Here is a 10,464-nt window from a genome sequence, read left to right on the forward strand (position 1 = left end):
GAAGCCCAAGTGGCAGGCTTCTTGGTCCATCTCCCAACAAGCTGGGGCCACACCCTTCCAAGCTTTTTGCTACAATTTCTGCTTCTCTCTCCTCTCCACCCTTTCCACCGCTGCCCCTCCAGCCAGGCCTGGTTTGGAATCCCCTCTGGTAGGCGATGCAGGCTGCTCTTAGAACAAAGGAGTCAAGTGTTCATCAGTTCAGACATTCAGCAAACAGAAGGAACCCTACTAGGATCTTTGGTCTTTTTCCTCCTTGGCTATGGAGGCCATGGAGGCAGTAGGATTCACTCTGATTTACATTCCAGAAGGATTCCTTTAGGAATGATAAGCAGGATGTGTGATGGGAATGAGACTGCATTAGACAGAAGGAACTGGATGGACACAGCCATGGTCTAGAAAGGAAGTGGCTGACCTGGCAGTGGCAAGACAGCAGCCAGAAGGGAGAAGGGTAAAGGAGCTAGGGGCATATGGTTTATATGTGGACAGGAGAGGGAGATCCCAGGTTTCTGCTTTAGATGGTTTAGTAACAGAGATCAGAGACTGAGTGTAAGAGTACTGACAACACTGACCCACTTTTGGCCCTCCATCCTCTTCAAGCCAGGCAATGACTTCCCTCCCACTACGTGTTCCAGTGCCCTGGAGGTTAATGTATGCCTGACCGGAATGCCCCTCATAACATAAAATCTAGGGATTAAGGTCTGGACTGGGAGGAGTATAGCTGTGGAGAATGTGGATGGAGAATGGCCTGGTAAGGCCTGGGTGGTCTGTGCTCACCCACTCTCCCTTTCAGTTAAGTTACTCTGAATAAAACTCTGTGAAAGCCATAATGGAGTAGCTTGCTTCCTTTTTTCCGTCTTCTCAGTTTAGAGGATGCTTGTACTGACTTTCCACCTTCTGACACTGAGGAGTGGGGTGAGAGGTGAGAGAGAAGTAATGAGTTCTGTCTTGAAGAGATTGGGAGATGTCTAAAAGGTTATGTCCAAGACTTGTGGATTTGAAGCTTGGGGAGAGTGGTCATTGCTGGAGCCACAGACATAGGGGTAGAGGCTGGGTCAAACTGTCAATGCCAATGTGACTCTCCAGGGAGATGGCCATCTGTAGATAGATGAACAAGGAGTCAGAATAGGAGTAAAGCTAGCAGCAAAGCTTCCACAGAGGCCAAGGGAGTTAAGATGTGCAAAAAAGGAGGGACAGATTGGTAGAGTCAAATTCCATACATGTTGTAATATGGGAAGGTGGTAAAACATCTATGGATTGGGCCACCAGCAAGCCCCTGGTGACCTTGATCCTAGAGCCAGACTTGGACAAGAGGGCCTCCACCTTGTGCTCTGGTGAAGAAGGGCTTACCAGTTGCAGACAACTCAAGGATCCCAATTCAGTAGGAATCAGCCTCCAATCCAATTCCTGGCTCTGCAGGTCTTCTGGAATCAGCTTAGGTGACCAAAAAAAAAAAAAAAAAAAAAAAAAAAAAAAAAAAAAGTTTTGCAATATTAAATAATCTATACTGCTCTTACATTTGTATGTATATAGATCTACATATACCTGCATTAAGCCTCATCCAATTCTGGATGTTCCATGATAGAATTGATTAGTTTTATTTTTATGAAATACGTAAAATATTTCATTACATTACAAAATTTAATTAAATATTCAGCTTTATTTAAATAACATTGAGTTAAAGTTTGATATTTATTAATTTCAATTTCCCCTTTATTTTTAATAGATAATTTTACATAACTTAGAGGAAACAATTATTTTGAAAGCATAAGGTAAAACCAGTTTTATTTTTGGCTTATTTATATTTACATTTTAACAAAATATATTCAAGTCTCGTATTCTTTGAATGCATTTAGCATTTCTTTAATCCTTTAAATCTTCAATCTCAATCCAGCACAAATTGGGTGAGAATTTAAACCCTCCCACTGTCTCCCTAGAAGAGACAAAATGGAGCCAATTATCTCGTATCAAACATCCGAAGCCACATTTACCCTACTTCTAGAGAGGCCCACTGCTTTTATTCACTACTGTTCTGGGGGGTGTTTTAATTGCAGAATGTGACTGGTTTCAGGACCTACTAAGGGGTCGCGCGCGCTCGGTAGTGAGACAGTACTATTACCCAGGGCCACGGTGGGAAGTGAGGGCCTTTGGTAAACTAGGAAAAAAGGGTTCCAAGAGGTCTCTCAGGTCCCGTGCAGAGACCGGGGCAGTACGCAGGACTATACGTCTTAGAAGGATTAAGGAAGGCAGGGCTTACTGTGTGTTTCCGTAGTGTAGTGGTTATCACGTTCGCCTAACACGCGAAAGGTCCCCGGTTCGAAACCGGGCGGAAACATCGCGGGCATGTGCTTTTGATTTAAGCGAATTTGTTTACGTCGGTCTTTTGCCCTTGGAATATATGTGCAAATATGTATGGATAAATCGTTTTTCATGTACTCTTGTCTTTTCCAATTCATGACCAGTTCACTTAAACCAACACAGTCCAGCTCTCTAAATCTGTGGTACAAAGAAGGTGGTCTATGTCTTTAGACATTTCCTTCAAAGAACTTAAAATCCTGTCCGGTTAAAAGACTGAAAAGGGAAGGAATGTCACGCAACCACAAATGAAATATTGAAAAGTGCAAGAAAGAATGAGCTGGAAATGCATGGTGGAAGTCAGGCCAGGGGAAAGTATTCACAGGGAAGATCGTTGCAGCGGTAATGACCACACCACCTACAATGCGTTGTGTTGCTCTTGTCTGGACCTGTTTTAGGTGTCTGCCTCAAAGGAACCTAACAATCCTGCAGGGTACTTAATATTGTTGTTCCCAGTTTGTAGGTGACGCCTCTGAGGACAGACACATCACGTAAGGTGAGGAATCGTGAGGTAGAGGAATAGAAGTCGGAGCTAAAGGATGGAGAAGAGGAAAACAAGGCACGTAGAGAAATTCAAGTAAGCACAGCAGAGGAACCCAACGTTGGTCCTACCTGCGGACCGTTGGTGATTGACCAGGTGGAACCAAAGGCAATGGCCTCACCATCCACACTATGGACACTACCACGAACAATTCTACACCGACTGGCTTCACTTCCAGCTTGGGGCCTACCCATCCACCTGTCCTGAGTGGGACCGTCTCCGCTCCTCCAAGTGGTGCCTTCCTCTCGCTCCCCGCGCGCCCCCTCATGCAGACCCACATGGTATGTACCCTGCATCCCTCCCACTGTACAGTGTGTCCTCAGTGATGGAGAGCAGTCAAAAGGACCATCCCTCTCTCCAGAAGGTGCCCTCTTCACTGATCCTCACTTGCAGCTCGTCGGCCTCCATCCTGTGAGACGCCTCGTGTGTTGGGAAACAGGCTTTAGAGGTCAAGGGGAAAAGTCTTTAGAGAAGCAGTCCAGAGGTGCTCTGGGCCCCCAGTCCAATGTTCCAGGCTTGACAGATGTCCGTAGAGACGCACACTTTGTGGACCTCTGCAGCGCAGTCTGTTTTCACGCCCTGGAAAATAGGGTTCACGCTTTCATAACTGATGGGGGCACATTTAAACATTTGACGAGCAACTTCTTTCTCGGCACTTCTGTCAAACTGGAAAGCCAAATAAAACATCAAAGTTGTAAATCAAATTGTCTTTAAACCTTCACACAATGCAGACAAAGCATAACCAAAAATAGCATAAGAAAAAAATCAATTATCTTGCCCATTTCTTTATCATTGCTCTTTCACACTTATTTGTATAACTTCCCAGAACTTAAAGATGCATTCACCCAACCAGAAAGGCTACAGCCCAGCCATGGAACTTAGAGACCCAGAGGGGTGAAGAGTGAAGGATTCTGGATCACACCTGGGAGAAAGCTTCTCCTTCCCCTGCTGACCCCATTGCTTGCTTGCTTGTTTCCTTGTTTCCTTGTTTCCTTCCTGCCTTCCTGCCTTCCTGCCTTCCTGCCTTCCTGCCTGCCTTCCTTCCCTCCTTCCTTCCTTCCTTCCTTCCCTCCTTCCCTCCTTCCCTCCTTTCTCTCTTTCTCCCTTTCTTTCCTTTCTTCTTCCTTCCTCTCTGTCTCTCTCTCCCTCTTTCTCTTTCTTTTTTCATGTTTTACTGATTTGAGGCAAGTCAGTCAGTACATGCTCCTCACTCCAGGCTCTGCACTGTTAGAGTGTCTCCTGCACGCCCCCCCAAACTGACCTTCTTGGTGGCCCCAGAACTCTGAGAGGCCAGCACCATCACTCAGTTACTCTTCACCAGGTGAATTTTGGTTTGTGCCGCAGCTTATCTATGAGCTTTCATTCCTGTTCCTTGTGGAGATAGTAAACAAATTCAAAGCAACACAATTAACACCAAAAACCCAGCTGGGCTGGGCAACAAGCTGTGCAGGAAGCCGTCTGCTTTGAGTCATATTTCTTGGGATTACACTTAGTGCTAACTTGTCATTATGGTTTTAAAAGCTTTCCTAGGCTCATCTTGTTTCAATTAATGCTAATTATTATTCTCTTTTTTATACTTAAATTGTAGCTGCTTGTCAGTGGGAGCCCCTTCACATTGGCCCCTTTATCTGTTCAGCATTGCCCTGACCATTTGAGAGCATCCTTGTTTCCTGAAAACTACTCATGCTTTGGATTCATCTGTAATTTTTTCCTGCCTTAGGACGCAGGAGAATATTTAGGGAGATTCCCTTTTTTTTTTTTTTTTTTTTTTTTTTTTTTCAGCGAAGAGTGAAAGAAAAAGGCCAAATCTAGGTGCCAGGACAGTGCATGGAGCTCAAGGTTTCTGGCTCCCCCGCTTCTGAGTACCCCAGGGAAATAGTTTAAAGGACATGAGTTAACACTCAGGGTTCTATGTAATTGTCGCTTTGCTAGATCTTTACATTTTTTCAAATAAGCCCCAATATCATTATTCTACAAAATTATCTACCTAAAATTTTAATCTCTCACTCATAAGTAATTATGTTTCCTTTTCATTTATTTGTTAAAAAACTTATTAGGAAATTCAAAGTAGAGTTAATGATATTATGAAACCCAAGTACCTATCACCCAGCTTCAACATTTTCCTCTATTCCACAATTCCAGTTTTATCTCTGCCTCCATCACTTCCCACCTCACTGTCTCTGTCTCAGCGGATGATAAGGACTGTGAGAAAATGAAGGATATCTGATAGAGTGACAAGCAAACAGAGATGGGCTACTGAGGGTTGCTGGTGGGATGCTGGATGGGGGGATGGGCTAAACAGTTGAGGGGCATTAAGGAGGACACTTGCTGGAATGAGCACTGGGTGTCATATGTGATAAATCACCAAATTCTATTCCTGAGATCATTATTACACTATATGTTAACTAACTTGGATTTAAATTTAAAAAGAAAAAGAAAAAAAAAGGTGACAATAAGCTGAGTCAGGAAGATAAAAAGGAGCCAGCCTTTCAAAGATCTTGGGAAGAAGCCTTTGGGAGATGGGCAGAGGATTAAAAGTCTCTGAAGTAGGAGTGTGCTTGGTGGGTTCAATGAGTGAAGGAAGACCAGGGACTTGGAGGATAAGGAGCCACAGCTATAACTCCTTGGCTCTGCATTCTGATGACTCCATCCACATCAGCTGCTGTATTTATTTACAAGTGGATAGAAAAAGGTATGGAAGACACTAGATCTGTAGTCTTAGAGGACTCCCAGGCTGATGAGAAATACAGTAGGACCTCAATGTGGAGTTTTTAAGGACAGATGAATAAACACATAGCTTCATTCAGAAGCTTGCAAATAGACAACACACCCGGGGTTTCTAAATGCTGTGAGTTGGTGGTTGAAGCAGGGAGATGGCAGCAGCAACCAAGGTTCAGGTACTGGCTCTACACTGCACCTGTAACCTAATCAGTGCCTCCCTCTCCTCCACACTCAATGAGGGTTCAGATAGGTACATCTACAACTGTCACCTGAAACGTCTAAGAGAAACTATCACCAATGGCTGAGATGTTTGGGATGATGCCTTTCGATAACCATAATTCATGAAGGCACTAGTGAAGTAATGAGTGCAAGGACCTAGTGATTTTCCTGTTCCAAAATTTGCTAGCTTTATAAGAAAAACAGCAATACTTATAAGTTGAATTTAAAACCTTGAGAAAAACTGGGCTTTAACATTGACAACTGTAATACATTGAATATTAATCACAGAACAAGTGTGTATTCTTTTCCATATTCTAAAGCCTCCCTAGTCCTTAGACATTAAACATCTCAAATGACAGCAGTTGCCAAAAATATCCAGTGATTTTAATCCAGTTGGTCCTGACACAGAATGGAGGAGCAGGTCATTCTGGGTCATCTATTTGGTCACTCTTCCTCTGGCATGCAGTCCTCCAGAATTAGGTTGCTCTGATTGACATTTTGTCTTCCTACTTACCCCAAATTCACATTCCCCAGGACACCAGTATGTGACTGAAACCTGCCTTTTATTTAGGGGACTTTGTACCCTTAACAAATGTGATATAATGTAAACAGCATTGAAATAACAGGGGGGTATTTGTTGGTCGTTGAGCCATTTCTCCTGATTCTACACAGACCCTAGGAGAATGACTTTGTCAAGCTAGTAAAAGGAAACCACTGACTGTTAAAGAAACAGCTGACACTGGAGTATTTTTAGACTAGTTAGAAAATAGCCATAAATATTTTAAACCTGGAGATAATTTTCTGTTTCAAATGAGGTTTTAGATAAAAATATTCAAGTCTATGGTGAATTAATACTTTATATATAAATTACATATAATTATTATTGTAGACCACAAGTTCATGCATGATCTAATAAATAATATTTTTTAAATTTATTTTTGGAAGAGAGAGAGAGAAAGCATGAGCAGGGGAAGGGCAAAGAGAGTGGGAGACGCAGAATCTGAAGCAGGCTTCAGGCTCTGAGCTGTCAGCACAGAACCCAAGGCAGGGCCTGAACCCATAAACTGTGAGCTCATGACTTCAGCGGAAGTTGGAAGCTTAACCCATTGAGCCACCCAGGCACCCCCATGATCTAATAATTTATACATGCCCCATGTGATATCAAGACCAAATAGAAAATCACATACAAATTTAATTTCTTGTGTTTGGTTGGTTTCTTCCTGTCCAAGGGAGAAAATTTGCAGAGTAAGAAATAAACGAGTTTGCCTTTCCAAAGATGTCGTGGCTCTGCAAATGAAGGAAACATAATAGTCTTCACAGAACCAGGCCTAAAAAAGAAAAAAATAATGTTGTCCTATAGAATTGGATTAGAAGCCATAAATGGATTGACACTGTGATCTTCAGAATCTTTTGCTTGAGTATGCTCCTCTGAGAGGCAAAAGGAGGGTCTCTCTTCCTGTCAGGCCATGCCCTGTAGGCCCTGCAATGGGTATCATCTTATCTAGGACAGGCAGTGAGGGACCCTGGCAATTTTAAGGGGGGTGGAGTCATGTTAGATTTGTTAAAGCAGTCCATTGCCAGCAAAGTAGTGGAGAAACAGGCAATCTGATTCATGGCTGGTAGGAAGGAATATCAGCCTGTAAGATCCACAGTTCAGTGATTTGTCTACATCTATAAAATTACAATCACATTTAAGCTTTGACCTAGCAATCTCACTTCTAGGAATTTGCCCCACAGATATGAGTGCAAAAGTGCAAAATAACAACACAGTATCCTTATTAACTGCAGAATTGATTATAATAATAAGAGGTTAGAAACAACATAAATGTCCATCAGTAGGTGATTTGTTAAATAAACTGTGATTCATCTACAGGGGAATATGATGCAGCTGAAAAAAAAAAAGATTTAGAAAGTTTCCTATGTCTTGAGATGGAAAGATCCCCAAATGTAAGAGTTGTAATTATCTTTTTGTATAAAATAGAGGAAAACAGAAATATATTTGCATCAAAAATATGTAACTGTGGAAGAATATATACAAAGAAACAAAAGTTGTTACCTAAGGAGAGAAGATGACAGTTTTCACTGAATATTTTTATATATGGTTCAATTTTTGAACAGTACAGTTTGTAACCTACTCAAAAGATATTTAAAAACTTATTTTGTGGACTTCTGTGGAAAATGGTATAGTGATTCTTCAAAACTATTAAACATAGGAATACCATATGTTATAATACTGGAGTTAAAATTAAAAAGAAAAAAATAAACACCATATGGTAAGCAATTTCACTTCTAGGTATATCCCCAACAGAAGTGAAAGCAGGAACTCAAACAGGTATTCGCACACCGATGCTAATAGCTTCATTATTCACAAGAGCCAAAAAATGGAAGGAAACTAACCAAGTGTTTGTAGACAGATGAACAGTTAAAAATAATGTAACATATGATGGAATATTAGTTAGCTTTAACAAGAAAGAAATTTTGATACACACGGATGAACCCTGAAGACACTGTGCTAAGTGAAATAAGCCAGTCACAAAAGAACAAATATATGTATAAGGCCCCTAGAGTAGTCATAGAGATAGTGGAATGGTGGTTGCCAGGGGCTGGAGGAAGGAGAGAATGGAGATAGTATTTCCTGGATAGAGTTGCAGTTGGGGAAGACGAGAAAGTTTGGAGATGGATACTACACTTGATCTTAGCCAAAAGGCGGAGAAGCGATTGGAGATGGATAGATGGTGATTGCACAACAGTGTGAATGTGTGAAAAGCTACAGAACTGTACATGTAAAAACTATTGAAATGGTAAATTTTATTTTGCATATTTTAACTATTTTAAAAAATTATAATTAACATATACTTATGTAAAATTCACTTTGCTAGCGGTAAAACATAAATTAATCCACGAACAAAGGTATAGCTACAAAAAAAGGCCAATTGACTGCTGCACACAGGAAATCTCCAGAATGAGGTTTTTGTTGTCCCAGAACACAGAGGTAGTGAACCGGTTATCATCAATTGAAATACAAGAAAAGATGACACACCGCGCGCCCAACGTGGGGCTCGAACCCACGACCCTGAGATTAAGAGTCTCATGCTCTACCGACTGAGCTAGCCGGGCGGCCTGGAAAAGCGTCTCAACAATTCTTACTTCAAGGTACTATTCAGGCTGTTTGTGGCTCCAAATTTAAAGGTCGGTTTGGTTGTGATCTAATCAAATGGTTCCTTAGCCCGGGAAACGTAAAGCCTGTAGATCATGCCTGACTGCCCCTCCCACCTAAGTCTGTTTTCTGTTTACTCTGGTGTGCCCGCGACCTAGACTTTTTCCATTCCCCGAAAGTGCAGGGGGCGAAGGACGGCAAACGCACTCTTTCTAATGGCGCTGGCATGCTCACTCTGATACTTTAACCTGGAGTTCAGAGGTGGTATCTGGGAAATCGAGTAGGTGGGTCTCACGGTCGCCCCCTCCAAGCTGTGCAAACTCCAAGATAGGAAGTTTGCCCCTCAGGCTTTGCAAACACGCCTAGTTTCAAAACTTAATGAAAAAGAGGCTTTCACGCAAACCCGCGCTGGAGATGCCGGGGATCGAACCCGGGGCCTCATACATGCAAAGCATGCGCTCTACCACTGAGCTACATCCCCACCTGGCCAAGGGAATCTCTACATGCTCTCTTGACTGTATACTAGCACAGAGAGCGGCTGCGCAAATGGAGGAGCGAGATAGCCCAGATGCTGCAAAGCGGGTACCGTAGCGCTTGGAGCTGTGTTTCCGAGTCCTCCACTGTCCCCACTGAGGGGACGTTCGCTGGAAGAACCGGGCCGGAATAAACACCTGAAGGCAGGGGGGAAGTCATTGGGCACAATGCCCCAAATGAACTGTGATCCGAAAAAGTGAAGAAAGGAAGACAGTGTGCAGACTGCTACGTTTGTTAAACAAAAAGAAAGGGAGTGTAGTAATTCAGAATTGCAAAGGTGATCGCTTGGGATGGGGAGGAGACTCGAGCGTAGACAGTGGACACACTTTTCGCTGTGAACTGCTGTGTATATCTGAATTTTGAACAATGTTAAATCAGTTCATTCCAAGAAAACTTTACCGATCGCTTACTATGTGCCAAGAACTGCTCTAGAAATCTGGGGGTCCAGCCGCGAACAAAACTGACACAGTCATCCCCTTCAATAGCTCAAATTCCAGAGGAGGGAGTAGAGTGTTAGAAAATAGAGCCCGCGTTGAAGATTAAAGTGCGGTAAGGTGCGATTTTAAACAGTGTGGTGGGGGCAGGCTTCGCTGAGAGGTTATTTGAAACAAGGCTTGAAAGAGGTGAGAAGTAAGCCATGCAAGTATGGGAAAAGAGAAGTCCAAGTAATGGTAAAAGCCAGTTCAAAGGCCCTGAGATAGGATCTTGCTGGCATGGTGCAGGAATAGCAAGGAGGTCCATATGGAAAGAGAGGAGTCAACAAAGGAGAGTGACAAGAGATGCGGATAGAGAGGCTGGGTGCAGGGTATGGGGTCAAAGAATGGATAGGGCCTTTGGAGGACTGTAAAGACTTTGACTTTGAGAAGTGGGAGCCAATGGAGGGTTTGAGCAGAGGAGAACTTAACATTAATCTGACTTAACATTTTAACAGGACTGTTCT

The 10,464-nt window shown here is 42.8% G+C and overlaps 3 non-coding genes across 3 annotated transcripts; 1 reads left to right on the forward strand and 2 right to left on the reverse strand.

The window, feature by feature from the left end:
* Positions 1-2,259: 2,259 nt before the first annotated feature.
* TRNAV-AAC (transfer RNA valine (anticodon AAC)) lies at positions 2,260-2,332 on the forward strand. Its single transcript has one exon. It is a non-coding gene; the product is annotated as a tRNA-Val (tRNA).
* Positions 2,333-8,877: 6,545 nt separating this feature from the next.
* TRNAK-CUU (transfer RNA lysine (anticodon CUU)) lies at positions 8,878-8,950 on the reverse strand. The gene has a single exon. It is a non-coding gene; the product is annotated as a tRNA-Lys (tRNA).
* A 449-nt stretch (positions 8,951-9,399) lies between these two features.
* TRNAA-UGC (transfer RNA alanine (anticodon UGC)) lies at positions 9,400-9,471 on the reverse strand. Its single transcript has one exon. It is a non-coding gene; the product is annotated as a tRNA-Ala (tRNA).
* Positions 9,472-10,464: the final 993 nt, after the last annotated feature.

Source organism: Herpailurus yagouaroundi, unplaced genomic scaffold (genome assembly GCF_014898765.1).
Source record: "Herpailurus yagouaroundi ecotype Mexico unplaced genomic scaffold, PumYag 212, whole genome shotgun sequence".
In the NCBI taxonomy this organism is placed as follows: Eukaryota; Metazoa; Chordata; class Mammalia; order Carnivora; family Felidae; genus Herpailurus; species Herpailurus yagouaroundi.